We start from the raw sequence: 23,104 nt of genomic DNA, 5'->3' as shown, positions 1-23,104 counted from the left end.
TTTCTTTCTTTCTTTCTTTCATTCTCTCTTTCTCTCTTTCTTTCTTTCTTTCTTTCCTTTCTTTCTTTCTTTCTTTCTTTCTTTCTTTCTTTCTTTCTTTCTTTCCTATTCTTTCTTTCTTTTTCTCTTCTTTCTCTCCTCTCCTCTCCTCTTCTTTCTTTCTTTCTTTCTTTCTTTCTCTCTTTTCTTTCTTTCTTTTCTTTCTTTCTTTCTTTCTTTTATTCTTTCTTTCTTTCTTTCTTCCTTCCTTCCTTCCTTCCTTTCTTTCTTTCTTTCTTTCTTTCTTTCTTTCTTTCTTTCTTTCTTTCTTTCTTTCTTTCTTTCTTTTTCTTTCTTTCTTTTTCTCTCTCTCTCTTTCTTTCTTTCTTTCTTTTTCTTTCTTTCACCATTCAGTGCCAGGGTCTGAAACTGGACCTCCCACATGTAAACCTTACACTCAGTCCCTTGAGCATCTCTGGACTCTGGAAGCATTTCGCTTTGACCCCTGTGGAGCTAGCTGGGCATGAGAGTTGGAGGGAGTTGCTGTGGCATTTTTTTTTTGTTTTTTTTTGTTTTTTTTTTTTTGGTTTTTGGGCCACACCCGGTGACGCTCAGGGGTTACTCCTGGCTATGCACTCAGAAGTCGCTCCTGGCTTGGGGGACCATATGGGACGCCGGGGGATCGAACCGCGGTCCGTCCGAGGCTAGTGCAGGCAAGGCAGGCACCTTACCTTTAGCGCCACCGCCCGGCCCCTGCTGTGGCATTTTTAAAACCACCCAAGAAAAAGACCTGCAAGTCACTTTCTCCTGATAATGCCCCCTAACACCCTGAGCCAGAGGGACATCAGCTGAGCCAGGGCAGGCCTCACCAGGGTCTGTCTGGGCTAGCACTGGCAGTTAAGAACACTTGCCAGCCAGCAGCTCAGGATTGTGGGTCCCTGTTTTCATTTGCACATGATGATGGGGATGGGGTTTGCTTAAGGAGGGACCCTCCACCCAAAGCTGGTCTTTGATCAGTGCCAGTTTCCTCCTTCTTCAGGTGCCTCAATGATAAGGGGGTGTCAGCTCTGTGGGATTGCAGAGAGAAAGTGGGAGAAAGCTCTAGAATAGAGCCAGACCCCTTCCCCACAGAGGCATTTGATTCCGCAGATAAAGGAAGCTTCAGAGAGGCAGAAAGAAAGCTGGGGCAGTGGATTGAACCTTGACTTGCATGGGTGAGGGCAGACAGTGAGGATCCAACCCAAAGTGACAAATCTCTGCAAAAGGGGAGAAAAAAATCCCAGGGCAGACATCCTGCTGAAATATCTGCCCCCATGTACTGGCCCTTGTGTCATTCCAACTTCATCCCCAAAGAAAGGAGGTTGCAGGATTCACTGCCAGGGAACAGAGGTGGTGTAGATGGCTGGATGGGGCACAGAGGTGTAGATGGGTGGACTGGACACAGTTTTTCTCAACAAACAGCAGTCACCTCAGGAAGTCCAATCTGGAGTCTCCCTGGACTTCTCAGACATCCTCCTGGATTTTGCACCCCTTTATTCCACATCCCTTTGCCTCTCAGAGCAGTTTCCTTTCCCAGGTCTATGACTGGCACTGCCAAGGTCCAGGGGCACAGCAGGAAGGATAAGAGTCTCAGACGTTCCAGGTGAAGTTCAAACTTTACAATTCTATTAAGGTTTTTGAGGTGGGGAAGGCACTGCTTCATCCCAATGCATGTCAAATGCATCAGGCCCACAAACACCATACTTCTGGGGTACTTTTGGGAGACTCCAGGCTGTGTGAGATGCCCCTCCATCTTTTCCCCAGCACAAAGGCACTTCTGTGGTCTGTAGCTATTGGGGAAATGGAGGGGGTGCTGCACACAAGTGGGGTCCCAGTATTTATTTTGTTTTGGTTTTGGGTGTAACTCCACCCTGGATTTAGGTGTACCTACCTGAGACTCGCCCTTTTCTGGGAGGGGTCTTGGGAACTGGATATTAGGTGTAACCTTACCTGCAAGACCCCTCCCATTCCGGGGAGTGGTCTTGGAAGGTTATATAAAACCTTTGACCCAGGGGATTAGGGTCTTTGTCCTTTTGGTCTTTGGCCAGCATGGAGGTCAAAGGGAAAGGAGTTAAGACACAGGGCTAGCTAAGAATGGCTGAATGCTTGAAAAGTTAGGATAGAGGCCACACATGTGGTGGATAGGGTCTGAATAAAGTTGATGCTTCCTGATGCCTGCCTGTGAGTGAGTTCAATACCCGTCGCTTTCCTGGACCCCAGGCCCACCGGTTGATGGGGGATGAAGCCACGTGGCCAGGGCCTAAGAACAAAGGCCTTCATCCTCCTCCATCCAGCGCCATCTTGAATTATTTGATTCTACATTGGGGTCACAACCAGCAGTGCTCTGAGTTTACTCCTGGCTCAACTTTCAGAACTCATTCTTGGTGGCTCTCAGGGGACTGGATGGGATGCCAGAGATCAAACTCAGGCCAGCTGCATGTAAGACAAGTGTCTTGGCCGCTTTACTATAGCTCTGGCCCCCTAATTACCTCACAAATTGCCCAGCATTTCTCTCTGACCTCACTTTCCTTTTCCCAAAGAGGCAGGAGTGAGAGAAAAGCAAGTAGCAGCCAGAGCTAGCAGGGGAGAGACGGCAAACCAGCCGCTTGAGAGAGCAACCAGCTCAAAATAAATTTGTTTGTTTTACTCGGTGCTTAAAATAAAATCGAACTAAGTGCCAACGTCTAAAAATTGGGTGGGGGGGAATTGTGTATAATCATTTGGAGTTCTGGCTTCTTTAGAAATTTTGGGTGCTGGGCCCAGAGAGATAGCACAGTGGTGTTTGCCTTGCAAGCAGCCGATTCAGGACCAAAGGTGGTTGGTTCGAATCCCGGTGTCCCATATGGTCCCCCGTGCCTGCCAGGAGCTATTTCTGAGCAGACAGCCAGGAGTAACCCCTGAGCACCGCCGGGTGTGGCCCCCCCAAAAAAAAATTTTGGGTGCTGGATGCACTGGGGTTGGCTGAAGGTTGGGGTGGCACTAAGGCCCCCATCCCAGCCGAGATCTCCTGCATTCCTCTGAATTTGAGATGCCTGAATCCCCCCCCCCCCCCATGTGCTGAGAGTCAGGACCCTTGGGGACAGTGTGACTGTGTATCTCTTCCAGTAATTAAACAGCCACTTAGAGCAATTGCAGATCGGTGCCACTTACCAGGACAAGGCACCCTGGAGCTGAAGGCTCGGTTTTGTTTGGGGTGGGCAACTCAGTGCCACAGCAGCCCCCATGGGATAGATGCACAGAGACATGGGCCCTGAGCCTCAGGCCTATAAACAGCCCTTTGGGCTGGGTTGTTGATTGGCAGTAACTTCTGCCCCAGATTGCTTATTTGACGGCGGTTTTCTGTGCCTAGGTTTCAATGGTCCCCTGAACCTGGCAATACTTTCCTCCTTCCACCTCCCTCATCAGGTCAACCAAAGTATCCTCTGGCTCTTTTGGAAGTTCAGAGTGAAGAGGACTGGGCTCAGAGAGACCTGGGACCCGTCCAAAATCATGTAGCCAGAAGCCTTAGGTCTGGCTTGATCAGTTCATCTGGTTGCAGCGACCGAGTTCTTGGCATCTTTTCTCTGCCCCTCCTTCATTTCTTCCTTCCCTCATTTCTTCACTTACTCTCTCTTCAGCCAACACTTAAGCTCAGCCCAGGAGCTGAGGCTGGGGGTGGCGCACATGGAAGGGACAGTCTTCTGGGGGTGGTTAGATAAAGTCCAGACTGCCCCAACACCCTCCCTTCCACAGTGGGAGAACTGGTTTGGAATAATCTGGGGTGGCAGTCACAGAGTGAAAGAGGTCATGACCTCAGGAAGTTCTTGCAGGGGAGTCCCAGGCAAGGTTCTCAAGAGCCCATAGGCAGACAGAGAGCCTACCGGCCCTTTCCCAGTCCATGCACTTGTGTTTAGGTCCCACCTATTTATTTCACTGATCTGCAGAGCTGCCTTTATTTCCCTGTGTGTAAAAGGAGCTGAGTTTGTGTGGTCATGAGCTGGGGGTTCAAAGGCAGGTGCAGAGGGCCAGAGCAATAGCACAGCAGGGAAGGTGTTTGCCTTGCACAAGGCTGACTCAGCTTCGATCCCTGACATCCCCCAAGCCTGCTAGGAGTAAGTTCTGAGAGCAGAGCCAAGAGTAAACCCTGAGCACCACCAGATATAGTCTAAAAACAAAACAAAACAAAAAAAAAAAAAGAAAAGAAAAAGAAAAAGAAAAAAAGGCAGGTGTAAATAAAGGGAGGGTTTGCAGAGTGCTTGCTTCAAACCTACATTTTCATCTTAGACAGAAATAAGGAAACAAAACACTATCAGCACATCTGGATCTTGAGGTACCAGTCAGGCCCTACTACAGATATGATCACAACTGGGGAACCCTGTAAATGTGTCATGGTTAACCATGCCCATGCCAAAGTTCCATGGTCTGGGACTTCAGGATCCCAGGACACAGCCAGGACTTGGCACATATCTTTAGAGTTCTCCTGAAGGACAGTTAGGCAGATTTTAAAAACAAACAAGTAAAAATCCTGAAAAAGAATGTTTTGGGGTACCTGAAAACTATTCTGACATGATGGATGGGGACACCCATGGTAGAGTGCAGGATTTCACAAGCCTCCCCCCACCCCCAATTCTTTCTCACTGGCTCCTCTCTTCACCCTGCCTCACTCAGAATCCCATATTTGCTGCCTCAGAGGTCCCTTCTTCCCTCCAAGCACTGTTCCTTGTCCTCCCAACACTAGCAAGCAGATGCCCCCAAGAGGCTGGTAAAGGCGTCTCCTAGGATCTCACCATCCATAGAGTGGACCTCATGCTGCCCTCCTGAGGAGGCTGACAGGAAGCTCAGACCTCAGCAAGGCTCTGAGCATACATAGTGTTGGGGGGAAGCCGTGCCCAGCTTTGCCACCCTCAGATCCGAACAGTCCAGAACTGGCCCCTACTCCCCTTCCATCCAGGAAGGTCCCAGGAGTGTGTCAAAGGCACCTACTCCAAGGGCCCCACAACTGCTAATGACCCCAACCACATCCAGGAGTGCCACAATGGATGAGGAAACATGGGGGATGTCAGGGGTTAATCCTTCCCAGAAAGATCCCCTTGGGGTACACATTGTTCCTAAGCCCTCATACTTCACATCAAAATCTGTGTCCTGGACCCAAGAGAGGGGTTCTTTGTCTTAGGACAGGGCAGGAGAAGCTCTTTTCGGGGAGTTGCATGATACCACAACACCAGCAGTGCAGCTAAGTTGGAGGGCTTCCGGAGGGGACTAAGGACATGCTGGGAATAAAATCACCTCCCACTGTGACTCTGCATGCTCCGAATCACTGTGGTCCATGTTTTAGGGTTCCCAGAGGCTTTGTGGGGGAGAAACCAGGATCTAGATAGGACTGTGGAGATGATGAGGACCAGAGGGTCCTCTCACTGTCTTGGAGGAAGCAGTGAGGGCCACCAGGTCTTATTTCTGTTCTGTTGTCACCTACCTCCCACAGGAAGCTGCAGGACTTAGGGTTAAGCCATGGGTTTGTGGGCAGTGCCCTAGTTTCTCCCGTGTCTCCACAACTCCACATATGGGGCCCAGTAGGTCAGAGATAGACTCTGACATCCCAACTGGGACATGGGAAGAGCCAGGACATGAATTGGCCTGAGTATAACTCCGAGCCAGCACCCCAGCTGCTGCTCCATAGGACCCTCAGGGTCCTCTGTGCCTGCAGCTGTTCTCACTGTGGGCAGATGAAGCATATGCTGGTACTAAGACTGATAGGCCTGACCTGGCCTATCTCTCCTGTAGGCAACTAGAATTCTGCAGGATGCCAGGGGCCATGCCCTAGGAGGCAACTCCATGTCCATTTCCAGAAGTGAATCTGTACAGGGCATTTCATCCTTCCCAAGTTGTCCACGGCAGTGCCCATTAGCCCCCTACCTGGTGAAGAGGGTGTCAGGTCCCGCGTTGTCCCCGTTGTGTCCAGTCTGCCGGGGACAAGACCAGCTGCCTTTCTGGTCTTTGGCCTCAGCGAGACAGGGAGAATCAGGCTGGCCACACCGGGCCCTGCCTGCCTGCCTGTGAGCTGGTTTCTTCCTGGCGGCCTGCCGGGACACTCCGATCCTATCTGTGTGCTGGCTCCTGGCCTGGCTACCTGGAAGTCCCAAGGACTCCCTGTACGAGATGGCAGGCACAGCCCAGGCACTCAGGCAAGGGTGCAGCTGTGGGTGTGCGCATGTGACCCAGGGCTTGTAGTGAAAAGAAGCCACATGTTTGTGAAGTCACGGCTGAAGTTGGCTTCCTCCTCCAGGAAGCCTCTTTGGAGTCAAGGAACCAGAGCTTGCTTCCTCCATTTTTTTGGCTGCAGGCCGTCTAGCAGGGGCCACAATGACTAGGTCCCTTCTCTCAGTTACGGAGAAGAGGAAGAAAATCCACTTTGCTTCCTGGCCCAGGGAGCTCGGGTTCCACTTCCTGCTCACCAAGGAAGAAGGTACCCAGTCAAAGCTCCCTTGTTGACTTTATGATATGTGTGGGGGCGAGTTCTGGCTCCCTCAGCTGGGTTTCCCACCTGCAAACCAACTGCTAAGTGCCTAAAGGTTCCTACTGGATACCCCCCACACACACAGCCTTAATGTTGAATGGTGGTGAGTCAAGCAGCCCCCTTCTGTTCTGCCCTCTGCAGAGCTGGACAGAAGAGACCCCACCCCAAACCTTCCAAGTGTCTCCTTTACAGACTAGAGAATGAAAGGAGTTTAGTATCACCAAGTCCCTGTTTGGCATGTGGGGAAACTGAGGCTGGAACTGTGATCAGGGCCCCTGTAAAGTACAGAAATAGAATGGTCTTAGAACCAGTCAGGTGTATACCTTGCGGGCTTGGAGTTCACTACTAGTTGCACTTGAGGCTCTCTGTGAGACAAAGCTCAGCCAGGATAGATCCAGTCAACAGCTTTCTAGGCCACAGTGAGCATAGGGTGTCTTGGGGGGGTCATCTGGACAACCCCCCCACACACACACATAGAAAGAGACAGAAACACTGGGATGAAAGTGCAAATCCCTCCAAAACTCAAAGTCGGGGTGAGCCTTGTGGCCTATAGGAACCCCCTGGGGTTCCTCCCCAGAAATCATGACCTGGCTTCCTGTGATCCCAGAAATCAGCACATAGTCAGGCCACAAGAGAGACCAGTAGGGCTCTGCCTCTGGGATCTGGCACCTAAGACTCAGCCTGGTATTGTGAGTGGGGAACCTGGGGAGTACCCCACCCCTCCTGGAAAATTATGCCAAGTAGCCTTTGAGTACATCTGAGAAACGACGGGTAAATCAGACCCTCATTACGAATGAGCTTCTGACGTTCATCAAGGGGCCGTGGACCGCCCTTTTGGTCAGGTTGTCACTGTGACGCTGTCATTATTCTGTTATTCTCACACAGATCTCTGTCTGTGACTGTCACTGCTTGCTGCATCTTCATCTCAGTGGCATCTTAGCAGAATAGCACATGTCATCCACGCAGCAATAGACTGATGATTATGCTGTAGTGATTGCTACCTGCTTTTAGACTCTGCTTTCATTCTGGCACATTCTGATTGTCCTGTACCCCCAGTCCCTGCCCCAGAGAGCAACCACTGACTGAGCTGACCCCTAACACCCAGACTGGACCCTGACTCAGCGGAGGTGTCTTACAGAGAGAACATGGGAGGTGTAGGTGGGATGAGAGCCACCAAAGTGCTCTGACAGAAAAGGGACAATCACATGGACACACACACACAAGAGGCTGGGAAAGTGGGTGTTAAGGTCACAGAATCTCAAGTGATAAATTGCCCCTAGGTACCTCCAATAAAGCAGCTGAATGAGGGTTGGGTGTGTCCCCACTTAAACATTGTCCCACAGCCCTGCTGACACCCTGATTTTGGGTTCCAGACTCTGGACTGTGAGGGAAACATGTACTGAGGGCACTTTTCTGTGGTCACCTGCACTCACCCATGAGGTCCTCCCAACAGGGCTAGAACCTCACAATCAGAGACTCCACTTTCCTCAGGGACTGCCAGAAAAAAGGAGCCCCCCACAGAGATAGCAGAGTTGTCCAAGCTCCATAGGGGCACTTCTGAGCCCCCCTATAATCCTTCCTCACCCCACAAGGTGATCTGCTCCCACGGAAGAGGCCACATCAGGGAGTATCCAGTGCCTTGCCCAGCGTGCCAGCAAGCCATGTAGCTTGGCAAAGGCAGCTGTGCCCCACCAGGAGAACAGGCTGCCAGCTAGGTTTGGTGGCATACACCTCAGCTCACTGCTCTGTTGAAGTCTATTGGGGTACCCTCTTTCTGTAGAGGAAAAAGCACAGAAGCCAGTCTTGGGGAGGGCCAGAGAAGTGAAGGAGTTTGAGGTCCTTGATGCTTGGAGACCCTCTGGGTAGGTGATGGCCAGTGGCTGGGAGAAGGTGAGAAGTTTGCAAACAGGGGCGAGGTGCCATGGTCCACACAGAGTTGCTCTAATGAGAAGTTCCAACAAAGGGAGGATGTGGGTAACTTTTGCCCTGGGTACATTGAGGTGAAGCTTGGGCTTCAGTTTTCCCCACAGTTGCTCTTAGAGCTCTGTCAGCCGAGGGCCAAGGGTCCCCTTCCCTTTCCTGAAAGGAGACTTGGCTTCTTTCAATGGTTCCTCTGCTTAGGCTCCATAAGCCCTTTTTGCGGGGGTGGAGGGAACTTGGGGGAGACACTCAGAAGGCCATGAGACTCTGAGTCGAACAGCTTAGCCCATTCTGCCCACCTCACTCCTTCCCTTGTAAAATGGGGTCAGAGAGCCTGGAGCGGTGGGGCAAGTGGTAGGGCAACTGCCTTGCATGCGCTAACCTAGGACGGACTATGGTTCTATCCCCTGGCATCCCATATGGTTCCCCAAGCCAGGAGTAATTTCTGAGAGCATAGCCAGGAGTAACCCCTGAGCGTCACCGGATGTGGTCCCAAAACAAACACACACAAACAAAAAAAAATCAAAATGGGGCCAGAGCCGAGGCCTTGAAACCTGGACGCTGCAGGATCATGGTTTCTAAAGTCCTGAGAGTCAGGTCAGGCTCATAGAGGGCACAGAAGTGAGGACCAGCCTAAGGCAGGCACAATCTTCATCATCCCTACAAGAATTGAAACTTGGGAGGGAGGTGCTAGAGCCAGCTCAGGAAGCATCCACTGGGGACCTGGGGATATGATAGCACTGGGGCTCAGTTCTTGCTATAAAATGGAAAAAATAACAACTCCCAATGCAAAGATGGGGCCTCAGTCCATGGCCGCCGGGAGTCTCACCATTCAAGGTGAAGGTCAGTTCTCATCCTCTCCTGTGCTATTATTAAGATTCTCAGCCAGGTCCTCCCAATGTTTCCAGGGACAGATCCAATGGCTCTGGGGTCTGAACAGTCTCTCAGGTGTCCCCGTTGCACCTTTTCCCTGCCACCCCCTGCCACTCCAGATTGGAGCCTGCACTTTCTGTCTATGTCTCGTGAAGGATGTCACCAATATTCTATGAATGCCATTTGTCCACTCAGAATTCTGCACTCAGTCCGGTGGGTCTGAGGTGCACTGTTCTATGGTCCAGTCTCACAGCCCCCCAATCTTCCTCAAGCTCCCCCAGAGACATTTGCTAGTTCAGCATACTTGCCTTCACCCTCTGTCCATGCCTCCCTGCTCAAATGTTCCAATGCTCATCACTCAGGGGGTGGGAGTGGATGAGAGGAATGGAGGGGGCCCAGGCACACCCCTAAAAAAGAAAGCAGGTGCTGAGAAATCGGCCTCCTCCAGGCCTGCCTGCCAGAGCAGAGCATCCTGCCTGTGATTATGCAATAAAAGCGGTTGAACCCCATGGCGAAAATTCTCCTACGGGGCTGCCAAGTGCAAGCTGGGAAGCCTCAGAGGCAGGCCCAGAAGGCGGGGAGGAGGCGGCGTCACCTCCTTGGGGATGGCTCATAGGTGGTTGTCCTCCACCCCAGGCCCACCCACGCCTGTCAGAAGCTTCCAACACCCAAGTTTCTGTTCCCTATTATCGATCGCTTAATATTCAAGGGACGGTATGAAATAAATCTGCAAGCAATTATGTAATGTGTTTGGAAACAATCTGGCTTGTCCCAAAGTGCCTGGGCGAGAAGCAAAACTTCAGTGAAGCGAGAGGTCTGGGGGAGGTCCGGGGGTGGGGGACATAAATGGGTGTCTGTCCCCTTCCCTCAGATTTGGAGTCACCACCATGGGTGTGAAGAGAAGGGGGATGGAAGAAAGCCCCTCACCTGAGCGGGGCCGGGGAGGGGCAGAGGAAGACACTTTGGTTCCTGCAGAAGCTTTGCTGAGACATGTCAGCACAAGCTCCAGCCCCAGGTTAGATGAGTTTAGGGGTGTGTACCCTGAAAATGAAAGCTAGACAGAGCAAGGCACAGAGCTGCAAAGAAAAAGCTGTATGAAGCCAAAGAGATAGGACAGAGGATAAGTTGCTTGCCTTGTTTTTTTTTTTTTGTTTTTTGTTTTGTTTTTTTTGGTTTTTTTTTTTTTTTTTTTTTTTTGTTTTTGGGCCACACCCGGCGGTGCTCAGGGGTTACTCCTGGCTGTCTGCTCAGAAATAGCTCCTGGCAGGCACGGAGGACCACATGGGACACCGGGATTCGAACCAACCACCTTTGGTCCTGGATCGGCTGCTTGCAAGGCAAACGCCGCTGTGCTATCTCTCTGGGCCCTTGCCTTGTATTTTATTCAGCTTGGGTTCTAACCCCCTGAGCATGATCAGGAGTGATCCCTGACCATAGACAGAGCTAGGAAGAAACCCTGAGCACTGGTTGGTGCGGGACCATTCCCCCAAATAAATAAATACATACATAAGTAAATACATACATTAAAAAAAAAGACTTCTATGGCTTAAACACCTCCCAAAGTGGGCTGGAATAACGACTCTAAGGGCCAAATATATGTTTTACATGAGAGGTCCCAAGATGACCCCTAGTCCCTCATGTGTCCCAAACACTGTGAGGAGAGATTCTGAGCACAAAGCCAGGAGTGATCCCGGAGTGATCAGAAGAAAGCCCTTAGCATAAAGCCAGGAGTAGCCCTGGATCACCACTGAGTATGACCCCAAACACCAAAACAAAACAAACCCCAAAGCAAGAAAGGGTTCCTCTTGCATAAACAGAACAGCATGGTGACCCCACATGAACCAGAGCCATGGGAGAGCCACCCAGATAGGCTCTGGAAGTCTGAATGGTATGTTGAACCCGGACAGAGGACAAGCCCCGTTTAGGTGAGGTGCCGTAGGTACCTGACATGCCAGCTGGTGCCATGAGCATTTCTCAGCAGCGGCTGTGCTCTTCCTTCACTGTCCTCCCAAACCTGCTCCAGCGAGAGATACTACAGCAGGGCCCATTATACAGGCAGAAACCAAGACAGGCGAGTGAAGGGAGGCCACTTTCTCCTCCCAGGTACCCAAATAAGCAGGGTGGCGCAAAGAATTCACACACCCTAGGCTAGAGGGGAGGGTGCTTGCTTGCCCTGCATGTGGCCAATCCAATTTTGATTCCCAGAACCCTATATAGTCTCACCAGGTGATCCCTGGGCATAGAGCCATAAGTAAGCTCAGAGCACCAATCGGTGGAGATCCAGAATATACAAAACAAAGCAAGTCACTCATCTAGCCAGGTAGAGTCCTGCTCAGGTAACTGTCCAGAAGTCCACCCTTGAAAGCATTTTTTCCCAGTCCTAATCACCCTCCACCATACTGGCCAGGCCTGGCCTCTAACTCACCCTTTTGTCTTCCGGTTAAATGAAAGCCACCAGGGCTGAGGACACGGGGCTCATAGCTTGCTGGCTCGGGGGCTGAGCGATGGTGTTCTGCTGTGGGAGAGTAGAGAAGGCTTTGGTTAGCAGAAGAGCACAAGGGGACACGGGGCAGGAAGCAGCAGAAAAAGATGGCAGTGGCAGGGACAAAGGCTGAAGAAAACAGCAGAGCTGGACTTCTTCCCCATATCCCTACACTGTGGAACCACACTGCATGGCCTCTACTCCAGGCCTGCCCACTTCACTCCTGAGCCTCATTTGACTCAGAGGTTCAGAGAATCCCCTTATGTGGACCAGGGGAGGCATTGAGCAGTCCCTATTGCATCCCCTGCAGTGGTGGACTCAGCTATCCCCAGCCTCTGATCCCGTATCTATGCCAGAGAGAAAATAACGCCCATTATCCAGATGTTTCTGGGAAGTCATTAAAATATAGGACATAGAGCTGGAGGGCTGGGAAAAGAGTACAGGGTTAAGACATTAAACCCTGGTTCAGTTCCTGGCCTGTTTTCCCCCAGATATTATGGGGGTGCATGCAATGTAGGAGGCTACTGAGTGCCTGCAGAGTGGCCCTAAGATCACCAGTATCCCAGGGCCAGAGCAGTACTTCATCCTCTAGGCCTAGTGGACTGAGTACTGTGAGGAGGAATGCTGAATCTCCTGAGCACCACTCAAAAATCTTCACAATGCTGGCCTTTACAATTGCTCACCAGACAGCAACAGTGCTCTGGGCTCATCATATTTATCTACGGATCATTTCCCCCCATTTGTTTAATCTAGAAAGAATAAGTGGTTTGTAGGAAGTCGCAAGGAAAGAGCAATGGCCCCCAGCTTAACTGCTTGTACGGAAGAACACCCTCAGAACTTGGCTGAGATGAGAGCACGATCCATAATCTGAGAGCTCTTTCAGACTTTACCTGTGTTCAGTGCATGTATGTGCACATGCGTGTTTCATACCCCATGGAAAATCATGTCACCATGATCACATACAAGAAAACAAGAATCAGGACAGAGAATACAGTATAGCAGGTGAAGTGTGGGCCCTGCATAGGCTGACCCAAGTTTGATTCTTGGCACCCTTTGGTTACCTGAGCACCACCATGAGTAAATATTTTTTTTTGTTTTTGTTTTTGTTTTTTTTTTGGCCACATTCAGTGATGCTCAGGGGTTGCTCCTGGTTATGCATTCAGAAATTGCTCCTGGCTTGGGGGATCATATGGGATGTCAGGGGACCGAACCACAGTCTGTATTGGGTCAGCTGCATGCAAGGCAAATATCCTACTGCTGTGCCACTGCTCTGCCCCACCCCTATGAGTAAATTTTGAGTGTAAAGCCAGGAGTAAGTCTGACCACTGCTGGCTGTGACCCCAATATAAAAACTCAAAGAAACAGGAACTTGGGTCTCCTCCTGCTTCCTGTGCTAACCCCTATGGGCTATGTTCTGTCCCTTCCTGCCCTCTGCCCTGCCCTCACTGCCCAGACGTTGGTAACCACAGTTGTAGAATTCCCATCAAAAGCCAGCCATAGACCAAGCAGCCCAGGGACCCAATTGAGCTTGTGATGCAAAGTCTGGGCCTCGAACAAAGGTGAGAGCTCTAGGACTGGAGAGATAATACAGTAGGGAGGGCGATTGTCTTGCATATAACTCACCTGGGTTCAATCCCTGGCATCCATAGAGTTCCCCGAGCACTGCTACAAGTAATTCCTGAGTGCAGATCCAGGAGTAAATACTGAGTGAACATTGCTGGATGTGGCCCCCAAATACACACATAAACAAAATATAGGTTAAAACCCTATTTTATAGAATATCTGATGAGGCCTGGGACATTTGGAAGCAGCTGGCAGGAGAGTTCAGAGGCAGAAATTCCCAAGCATATTATTTTGCCATGCAGATTCTGGATTACCTCAATAACATAAGCACTTTGGGAGGACAATCCAAGGTTATCCAGAGTAAAAGTGAGACTGTGACCATCTTCAGGACACTTTGAGGTTCACCCCCCACCCAGTGATGTCATGTCCCTAGGCTCAGTTGCCCCTTGGTACCTTCTGCTCTTTGCTGTAAGCTTGCTTGAAATGTGGGGAGGGGGCTTTTTCCTCACCATGACATCATGCACTCCCATCTGTCCTTAGGGACAAAATACCCCATGAGAACTTTAGGGGACTTATCAACAGGACTCTGCAGCTTCCTGGGGGTGAGGGTTAAGCTGGCCTTGCTAGCTAATACATTTCATGATGTTGTTAACTTTCGAGATGCCTCAGGTCCCCAAACCATTCATGTATTCCAGGACATTTGTGTGGCTTCAAATTTGGGGAAAACAAGTCTTTATTTGGGGAAAACATGTCTTTATTGGACACTCCTATACAGTGTGTATGTGTGTGAAAGAGAGAGAGAGAGAGAGAGAGAGAGAGAGAGAGAGTGAGAAAGTTTCCATTTATCTGAGATAAATGCCCTGGAATGCCAAGGTTGGATTATAATTGCTGCATATGTGCTTGTTTTTCTGTTTTTCAAGAAAAATGCTTCTGTTCTCTAGAGCTGTTGCTCCATCTCACATTCCCCAACCCTAGAAGTAAGCAGAGATTCCTCTTCCTTCCTCCCATCAGACTGGGTGCTATGTTTTTTTTCTTGTAGCCATTCTGACTGTGAGTTAATGGCTCATTGTGCCTTGAGTTTGTCTTTCTCTGATGCTGACACAAATTCACAATGCCTATAGGAAAATATTTATGCATACTCTTCTTGATGCCCTTTACCTGTTATATGATTTTATTTTTTGTTTGAGAATTCTGTATTAGACAGCAGTACTGTGTCAGATTTTATCATCTGCAAATATTTTGTCAAAACCTGTAACTCATCTTTTCAGAGCAGGAGGTGTTAACATTGGCGAGATCCAATTCATCACTCTCTCCTTTTTGGGGGGGCAATGCTGGCAATACTCAGGAATTGATTACTCCTGATTCTGCATTCAGAAATTACTCCAGGTGGGTCTCTTATAAGGAACCCTATGGGGTGCCTGGGATTGAATCCAGGTCAACCATGTGCAAAGTAAGTGCTTTACCTACTGTGCTATGGTTCTGGCCCCAGATACTTCTCTTTCAGGGCTCACACTTGCTCTGCCAAGTCCAAGAACTCTTGGCTTTGCACCAGAGCATGGGCCTTTTCTCTTAGGTCCCCCTCCCACACAGTACCGTAGTTTTGACACAGTACCATAGTTTTGAGTTGGGGTGATATTACAGTGGATAGTGCTTACATTGCATGCAAATAACTCAGATTTGACCCCCAGCATTCCACTTGATTCTCTGAGCCCCACTAGGGTGATCCTTGAGCACAGAGACAGGCATAAGCTTTATGTGGAGCTGGGGATGATCCCCAAACAAACCCCAAATAGTAGGGTAGTTTTGCATGGACTCTGCTCCATTTGGAGTTCGTGTCACATGACTCAGGTGATATATTTAGGTCATTTTTGGTGGCATGTGGGACTGAGGGATCTCTAATAGCTTAGCCCAGCAGTTGAAAAAGTCTTCCCCTTGCCAGAGTTGTGGCTCTAGCTATAAGGCATCTGTCTTGCATGCGCTAACATAAGACGGACTGTGGGTCGATCCCTGGCGTCCCATATGGTCCGCCAAGCCAGGAGCGATTTCTGAGCGCATAGCCAGGAGTAACCCCCGAGCATCATTGGGTGTGGCCCCAAAACAAAACAAAAAAGAAAAGGCTCTTCCCTCCTCTCCTCTGATTCTGGGCCTGATGTTGGGGCAGAGGTGGTTCCACCTTCCAACTTTTGAGTTGCTTTTTTCCTACAGCCAACTGGTAGATACTCAGGGATCATTCCGAATTGGGAATCCTGCTGACACTGTTGCACAGTTGAGCAGAGGGGACATTTTATTTCCAGGGCAACAGCCGACAATCTTTGTTGCCAGTGATCATGCTGGAGCTTTCAAGGTGAAAATCTGATTTCTCTAATGGGGTACACAAGTAAGGAAAAGCAGTATGGGCAGTTTTTAACTTGACCTCTTTCCTAAAGGGAAAACCCAAAAACATCTCTGATGAGATCAGTATAAACACAAAAAAGGAACATAATTATTGTATATTACACAGGAGACTATACAAACATTTGGAATACACTGACTTTAAGGAGTCAACAATTTATAAATATCCAGTGTGCCACAGTCCAAAGTCCTGCATAGGTAAAGCTTTCATTAGTACAGGAGACAAGAACATAGATTTCAAGGCACGGTGTTCAACTTGAGAGTCTGATTGTAGATTCTTTAAGCATCTGCCTTTCTTTTCATTTCTTTTCTTTGTTGCTTTTTGGGCCACACCCAGTGATGCTCAGGGATTACTCCTGGCTATGTGTTCAGAAATCGCTCCTGGATTGGGGGACCAAATAGGACCCTGGGGGATTGAACCATGGTCCATCCGAGGTTAGCACGTACAAGGCAAATGCCCTACTACTTGTGCCACTGCTCTGGCCCCACTGCACCTGATTTTTTTTTTTTTGATTTTTGGGCCACACCCGGTAACGCTCAGGGGTTACTCCTGGCTATGCGCTCAGAAGTTGCTCCTGGCTTGGGGGACCATATGGGACACGGGGGATCGAACCGCGGTCCGTCCAAGGCTAGCGCAGGCAAGGCAGGCACCTTACCTTTAGCGCCACCGCCCGGCCCCTGCACCTGATTTTTAAGGCGTGAAGAGCTAAACTGTGCCCTTCCACAACCCCCAAATTCCCATGACATTTCCCAAGCCCAGTTCCTAGCCTGTGTCTGTATTTGGACATGGGACTTTGGAAAGGATATTAAAAGGTTATCAGGAAAGGTCCAGAGCCAATGTGAGCAGTGAGAAGAAGGATGGAAAAGAATGAGGGAGAGTGAGAAAATGAGAATGGCTAGAGAGAAAGCGAGCAGAGAGAGTAAGCAAAAGAGACAAGAGAAAGAAGGGGGAAAAGCGGGAAAGTGAGTGAGCAAGAGAGACAGAAATAGGAGAAAGAACAAGAAAGAGAAATAGCAAGAATGCGAGTGCAAGAAAGGGAGAGCCAGAAGCCAGAGAGACAGAGGTGAGTGCAGACAGATAGATCATGAGAGCCCTCCGGGTGAATATTATATTCAGGACCAAGGACAGAGCCCCAGGACAAATTCCTGCCACTGCCACCAACCTCCAGACCAATAAGAAGATGCATTTGTATGTTAAGCAAACGTGGAGTGACATGGCAGTATCCCCCACAGACCCGGGTCAACAGATACATCTTCTCTTCTGAGTTAGGGTGACCAAAGAAGACCCATAATGCTCTGAAAAGGTGATTGAGATGCATCTCCATGCTGTCACCCCTGGCTCAGCTTAGAGAGGCTGCAAGTTCTTCCTATACATTCACCAAAACAACTTTGACAGCAGATGGGCTACAGGAGCAGAGGGATCCAGCTGTCTTCAATTAAGTCATTAAAGGGATTTGCAAAAATAGAAAATATTTCTCTTCCCGCTGTTCTTTTTAACTGTTTTGGTTTGGGATCTAGAGATATTATTTTTTTAATAAAATATGTTGTATATGTTACCATGATGAGTTTAGTTTCTTCCTACTATTTTTAGATGAATGAACAGCCAAGTGTTTTTAAGATATCAGTTTTTAACTTAGGTCCTGGCATAGAGGGAGGCATTTCATAAGAACTCCTTGAGGGTATCACAATCCCTTTTTGCTATTGTTTTCCAGGGCAGTTGAGGTAACAGTTACAGTGCTGCTAATATTTATGCTTTTGGTATGCAAAGTTTCTGTCTCTCCATCACACAAAGGGACAAAGACCCCCTGCCATGGTCCTGCTGTTGCTTCAAATCTGCCTCTTCCTTTCCCCACCTCAGTTTCTGTGGTGAAATTCAATCTCCTATATAAGGGCCAGGATCCTGGGGGCAGCATTTAAGAAAAAGATAAGAGATCTGCAGACCAACATCATGGACATGAAAAGATACTGATCCACTGCCCTTTTTTTTTTTTTGTGGTTTTTGGGTCACACCTGGCAGTGTTCAGGGGTTACTCCTGGCTCCATGCTCAGAAATTGCTCCTGGCAGGCACGGGGGACCATATGGGACGCTGGGATTCGAACCGATGACCTCTTGCATGAAAGGCAAATGCCTTACCTCCATGCTATCTCTCCAGCCCCTGATCCACTGCCCTTTATTGGCAGCTCAGTCTTTCTTAATAACCCCTGTAATCAAAACTTAAAGGTGGGGCTAATGCAGTGGCGCAAGCAGTAGGACATTGCCTTGCACTCGATAACCTAAGACAAATCCATGGTTCGATCCCCTGGTGTCCCATATGGCCTTCCAAGCCAGGAGCAATTTCTGAGTGCAGAGCCAGGAGTAACCCCTGAGAGTCACCGGGTGTGCCCCCCCCTAAAACTTTAAAGGCATTTATTTTCTGTCATGTTGAGAATGGGATCCAGAGCATCACATGTGCAAGGCAGGCATGCTCACCTATGATCCACATCTATAAGGGTGTCTATATTGGGGCTGGAGAGATAGCACAGCGGTAGGGAGTTTGCCTTGCATGCAGTTGACCTTGGACGGACCCAGATTCAATTTCTAGCATCTCATATGGTCCCCGGAGCCTGTCAGGAGCAATTTCTGAGCACAAAGACACGAGTAACCATTGAGCACCACCAGGTGTGACCCAAAACAAACAAACAAAAATATGTCTATATTTATCACAATCACTTTCATCATCATCTTTATTTTGGTTTTGGGCACACATGGAAGTGCTCAGAGATCACTCCTGGCTGTGCTTGGTGTGTGGTGGGTGGTGCCTGTGCGATGCTAGGGATCAAACATAGCTTGGCCAAATGCCAAGCCAATACACTGTATTGAAAGGTGTTACAACCACCAGTGGAAATTCAGCATCGCTGAGCACAGGTGAAAGATGAACAAATGAAAAAGAAATGTGACAGGCTGCTGCATTCGGCAGGTTTAGCACTTTCTGAGTCCTGAAGCCCCAAGCTGGCATTCTCAGAGTTCAGACTGGAGTATTGTGTGCCAACATGCCAGCCTCAGACAAAGCCATCAGCCCTGACCACCAGGACAACCAATAGCACATGGGCTAGTTCTCCACTGGGTGAAGAGTTTGTGGCACCTACGCCAGTGCCCTTTGACTCAGCCCTACATCGAAGCACGATTAGATGACAATAAGGGCTATAGCCAAAATGTGGGTGCATCTGAGAATGCTGAGGTTGCCTGCAGGAAGCAAGGCCATTGCAGAGAGTCTTAAGCTGTAAATTCAGCCAGAGGTGGGACAAATATATTCACTTTTAAAGAAGCCCAAAATGTCCCCTTTATGATAATTTTCTCTTCTGGTCAATTTTTTTTTTGTGATTTGACAAGCACTCTAAAAGTGGGTCTGTAGGAACAAACAGGAAATGGTACACACAGGAAGCTCAGTAAGACTATTCTGGGAAACTGAGGCTGGGGATGGGATATGCTAGTTACTGGTGACTTTCCAGTTCTTGGTGGGGGGGGCGGGTCTATATCCTGTTATTAAACCAACATCTCAGTTATGTAATTTCTTTTGCATGTCTCAAGTATAATATTTACAAAGCCTATGGGGAAAACTATAGTCCCTGACCTAGATATTTTGCTTCCTAGGAACCAGTTCTAGTGGAAATAGCCGGAAATGCAAAAGTGAGTCACCAAGAAGTGTTTGTCACCGTGGTTTTCTTTTAAAATCACCACAATCATTTAGACATGATTGAAACGACTAATCCTGGGGGCCCCATTAAGTAGAATCCTGAGCAGCCATAGGGTAGAATACGATGCAAGTTTCAAACTCTGTACTTTCAAATAATTTTTAAGGACTCCAGAGAACGAAGCCATAACCTCGTGTGATAAATGCAGAGAAGGGAAATAAAACAGGCATTCAATTTTCACAACACTGAAGAGAAACAGGTACTTGCTACAGGAATAAAAGTTGTTGCATACAAAACTTTGGTTGGGGGGCTCTTAACCAATGTTTCTATTTCCCTATTTACTTTTTTATGGGGGGGCACATCCAGCATGGTCAGGGGTTACTTCTGGCTCAGCACTCAAGTATCACAGGTGGCGGTGCTTTGGAGGATTGTATGGGATTCGGAGAATTGAACCCGAATTGACTGCATGCAAGGCAAGTGTCTTACCCACTGCACTCTCTCTCAGCCCCTTCCCTATTTCCTGAAGCAAAAAATAGAAAAAACACTGCAACATATGGTTCTTTCTAGTAGTACTGTGGTACCACAAATAGGAAATATCACAGCATGTATGAGTGGCCACTCATACATAAAATAGTCCAGTACGTGGAACCTTATAGAGGAAATAATCCAGTATGTGGCATCTAAAGCAGGATAGGCCTGGTCCATGGAGTTTCACACAGGAACCCCAGTGCAAGAAGAGTGTGCTCACCACCCGGCTTCCCAGCCACAGATGATACCACTAATCTCAGGGCTGAAGCTAGTGTCCGATACATCCCAGAAGCCTGACTCTCCCAGGATCAGAAGGAGGCACAGAGACTCTTTACCACAGTCCCCCACTTCCAGCTTTCTGGCTGACCCCTTCAAAGAACATCCCCCACCTCCAGATGTTTGTGCTCTCACTGAAAATTGAACCTAGACAGCTCCAGCCCTGAGTCTAGGCACTCATGGGGGCCTTTCCCATCACCGTCCCTGCCAGAAATGCATCTAAAGTGATGAGATCTGCTCCAATCTCAAACAGGGAGAAAGAGGTTCTCAGAGGTAGGAGCCCAGACATAGGGTGCAAAGCTTAGCTAACACCCACCAAGCCAGATCTTGAACTCAGGTCATGGGCTCCTGAAACTGCAGAGCTGGGCGGGTGCCCCAGACCTTCGCATCCCATGCACGAGGTTGGCACACTTAACCAGTGTCCTCATAAAATAAAAAATAGACCCGGGCTTGGCCCTGTGGTGCCACCTGCCATACTTCCACTCAACAGTGCCCTGTGGACGGTGGCAGAGGCAGTGGGCATGGAGCTGCAGCCCTGTGGGTTTCCCTGGATGGTGTCGGTGATCACAGGGGTTGGCAGTATAGGGAGTGGGGAGCATATTCTTTAACAGAAGATGGGGCCATCTGTGAGCTTGGGGTCAGCAACCTTGGGACTAGTGTTGGCTGCCCTGAAAGCAGTCTTGAGTCAAGACTCTCTCACCAGGCCTCAGTTTCCCCACTACATAGGCAAGAACATTCAAGCTCATCTGGATTTGACCAGGTTATATTTTGTGGCACTTTCTATGGCTGTGGCAGGGACAGACTCTGCACTGCAGTGTCAGAGATCACAGAAGCCCACAGGGAGGGAGACGTAGCCAAGCTCGTCACACTCCTGATAGCATTGACAACGCTGTCAACACCCCATGCTCGGATATGAATTGGGACATATGACATTGCCTCTAGACCCTCACCCTAAACATGATCACTCTGAGATCTAATATCCCAGCACAAAGCCACAAAGATACTACCTGGCAGTCAGGGTGGGTCCTTGTTCCCTGTCCCTGAACCCCCAGGATGTCACAGGCAGCTCTGATATGGGCTGAAGTCCCTTCCAAGACAGAGATGTTGCATCTCTGCAGGAGCTTTCTGGGCTGTACAAAAAAGCCTCATGTCCCCAGAACAGCTGGGAGGGGCACAGGAGGGTTCAGTCTGGCAGCACCCCCCCCACCCCACTGAAGGTCAGGACAAGTCTTTATGAAGTGAGGGTGCCCAGGCAGCTCCTAGAGCATTCCCACTCCAGGCACCCCCTTGAGCTCTGGAAGAGAAACGGTCACAGCAGGACATGTCTCTGTCATTTTAGAAGGGCTAGCCTGTACCAAGGCATCAGACCAACTCCTTTGAACAATGCAGAGAAGAGAAGATCATCTTTCCAGGGGGACCCTTGAAAGCCCAGTTTAGGATTCAGGAGTGATTTACTCCATCAGGAGGGAAGGAGGAAGAAAGGAAGGAAAGAAGGGAGGAAAAAAAGAGAGGGAGGGAAGAAGGGAGTGAGGGGGGGAAGGAGAGAGGAGGAAGGGAAAGAAGGAAGGAGAGAAAGGAGGGAGGGAAGAGAGAAGGGTGAGACTGAATTTCTTTTAGCATTCTCATCACACTCAAACTCACTTTCACTCACTTGCCATTGACTCACCCTCATTCATTCACTCACGCATTAATTCGTCCTTCCATCTCACTCTCATCTTTTCACACTTTCACACACGCTCAGTCTCACACTCGTTCATTAACTCGCACAGGAATTCACATGCCCTCACACTCATATGGACTCAATCACACACTTCCTCAGTCACACACTCACACTAGCATGTGCTCACTCTACTCATGTGTCTGCCTACATACACTCAACTCATTCTCTCTTGCTAACCGTGCACCCACATTCAAGCACTCGCGCTGTACTCATGCACGAAATAATTTTACTCATATGTTGTTGTTGTTGGTTTTTTTTTTTTTTTTTGGTTTTTGGGCCACACCCGGCGGTGCTCAGGGGTTACTCCTGGCTATCTGCTCAGAAATAGCTCCTGGCAGGCATGGGGAACCATATGGGACACTGGGATTCGAACCAACCACCTTAGGTTCTGGATCAGCTGCTTGCAAGGCAAACGCCGCTGTGCTATCTCTCCGGGCCCTACTCATATGTTTTTGCTGTCGTGCATTCACTTATCCTCATGCAATCTTTCACACACTTACTCATTCTCCATTCATTTGAAGACTTTTTGCTTTGAGGCCACACAGTCAATGCTCTGGGCTTATATAGCTGATTTAGGGCTTATTCCTGGCAGAGTGTGGGGGACCACATATGGTTCCAGAGATGGAACCTGGGTCAGCTGTGTGCAGTGCAAGTGCCTGTCCTCTTTATCTGGCCAAACATTTGAAGAGGCTTTTTACTGTTTCAACTACTCCCAAGTCCTGAGCAGAGAGATGCTGTGGATGCTCAGGTAAAATGTCTCTTAACAGTTCTTGGATCTTGAGGCCCTGGGGTCAGACCCACATGCTAACAATACACTGGCTATGGAACGTGGGCGAGTGACTCAAGACCTCAGCTTTGGTGTAAGGCAACAGGAGATTATGGTGGTCCCTGTGTCCCTGGCTGCTGGGAAAGATGACAGATTCCCTAAGTCTTGTTTGTTTGTTTTTGGGTCACATCCGGCAGCACTCAGGAGTTACTCCTGGCTCTATGCTCAGAAATAGCTCCTGGCAGGCTCAGGGAGACCATATGGGATGCCGGGATTCGAACCACCGTCCTTCTGCATGCAAGGCCAATGACTTACCTCCATGCTAACACTTCAGTCCCAATTCCCTGAGTCTTGACCTGTCTAACTGTGTGTCCTCCTAAAGTCACAGTGGCTCAGTGCTGG

General features: G+C 49.2%; 2 protein-coding genes across 6 annotated transcripts in view; both read right to left on the bottom strand.

The window, feature by feature from the left end:
* ATP2B2 (ATPase plasma membrane Ca2+ transporting 2) overlaps nucleotides 1–23,104 on the bottom strand; it is a 259,107-nt gene that overhangs the window by 127,513 nt on the left and 108,490 nt on the right. For all 5 annotated transcript variants that reach the window (XM_049766248.1, XM_049766250.1, XM_049766249.1 and 2 more), the window contains exon 3: nucleotides 11,730–11,819. The gene's annotated coding sequence lies outside the window, so the exon portion shown is untranslated. The remainder of the gene's footprint in view (nucleotides 1–11,729; nucleotides 11,820–23,104) is intronic.
* Nucleotides 1–23,104, bottom strand: part of SEC13 (SEC13 homolog, nuclear pore and COPII coat complex component) — a 241,855-nt gene that overhangs the window by 141,087 nt on the left and 77,664 nt on the right. The gene's annotated exons all lie outside the window — the stretch shown is intronic.

Source organism: Suncus etruscus, chromosome 20 (genome assembly GCF_024139225.1).
Source record: "Suncus etruscus isolate mSunEtr1 chromosome 20, mSunEtr1.pri.cur, whole genome shotgun sequence".
Classification (NCBI taxonomy): domain Eukaryota; kingdom Metazoa; phylum Chordata; class Mammalia; order Eulipotyphla; family Soricidae; genus Suncus; species Suncus etruscus.
The sequence above is the reverse complement of the archived record's forward strand: the minus strand, read 5'-3'. Positions and strand labels throughout refer to the sequence as shown.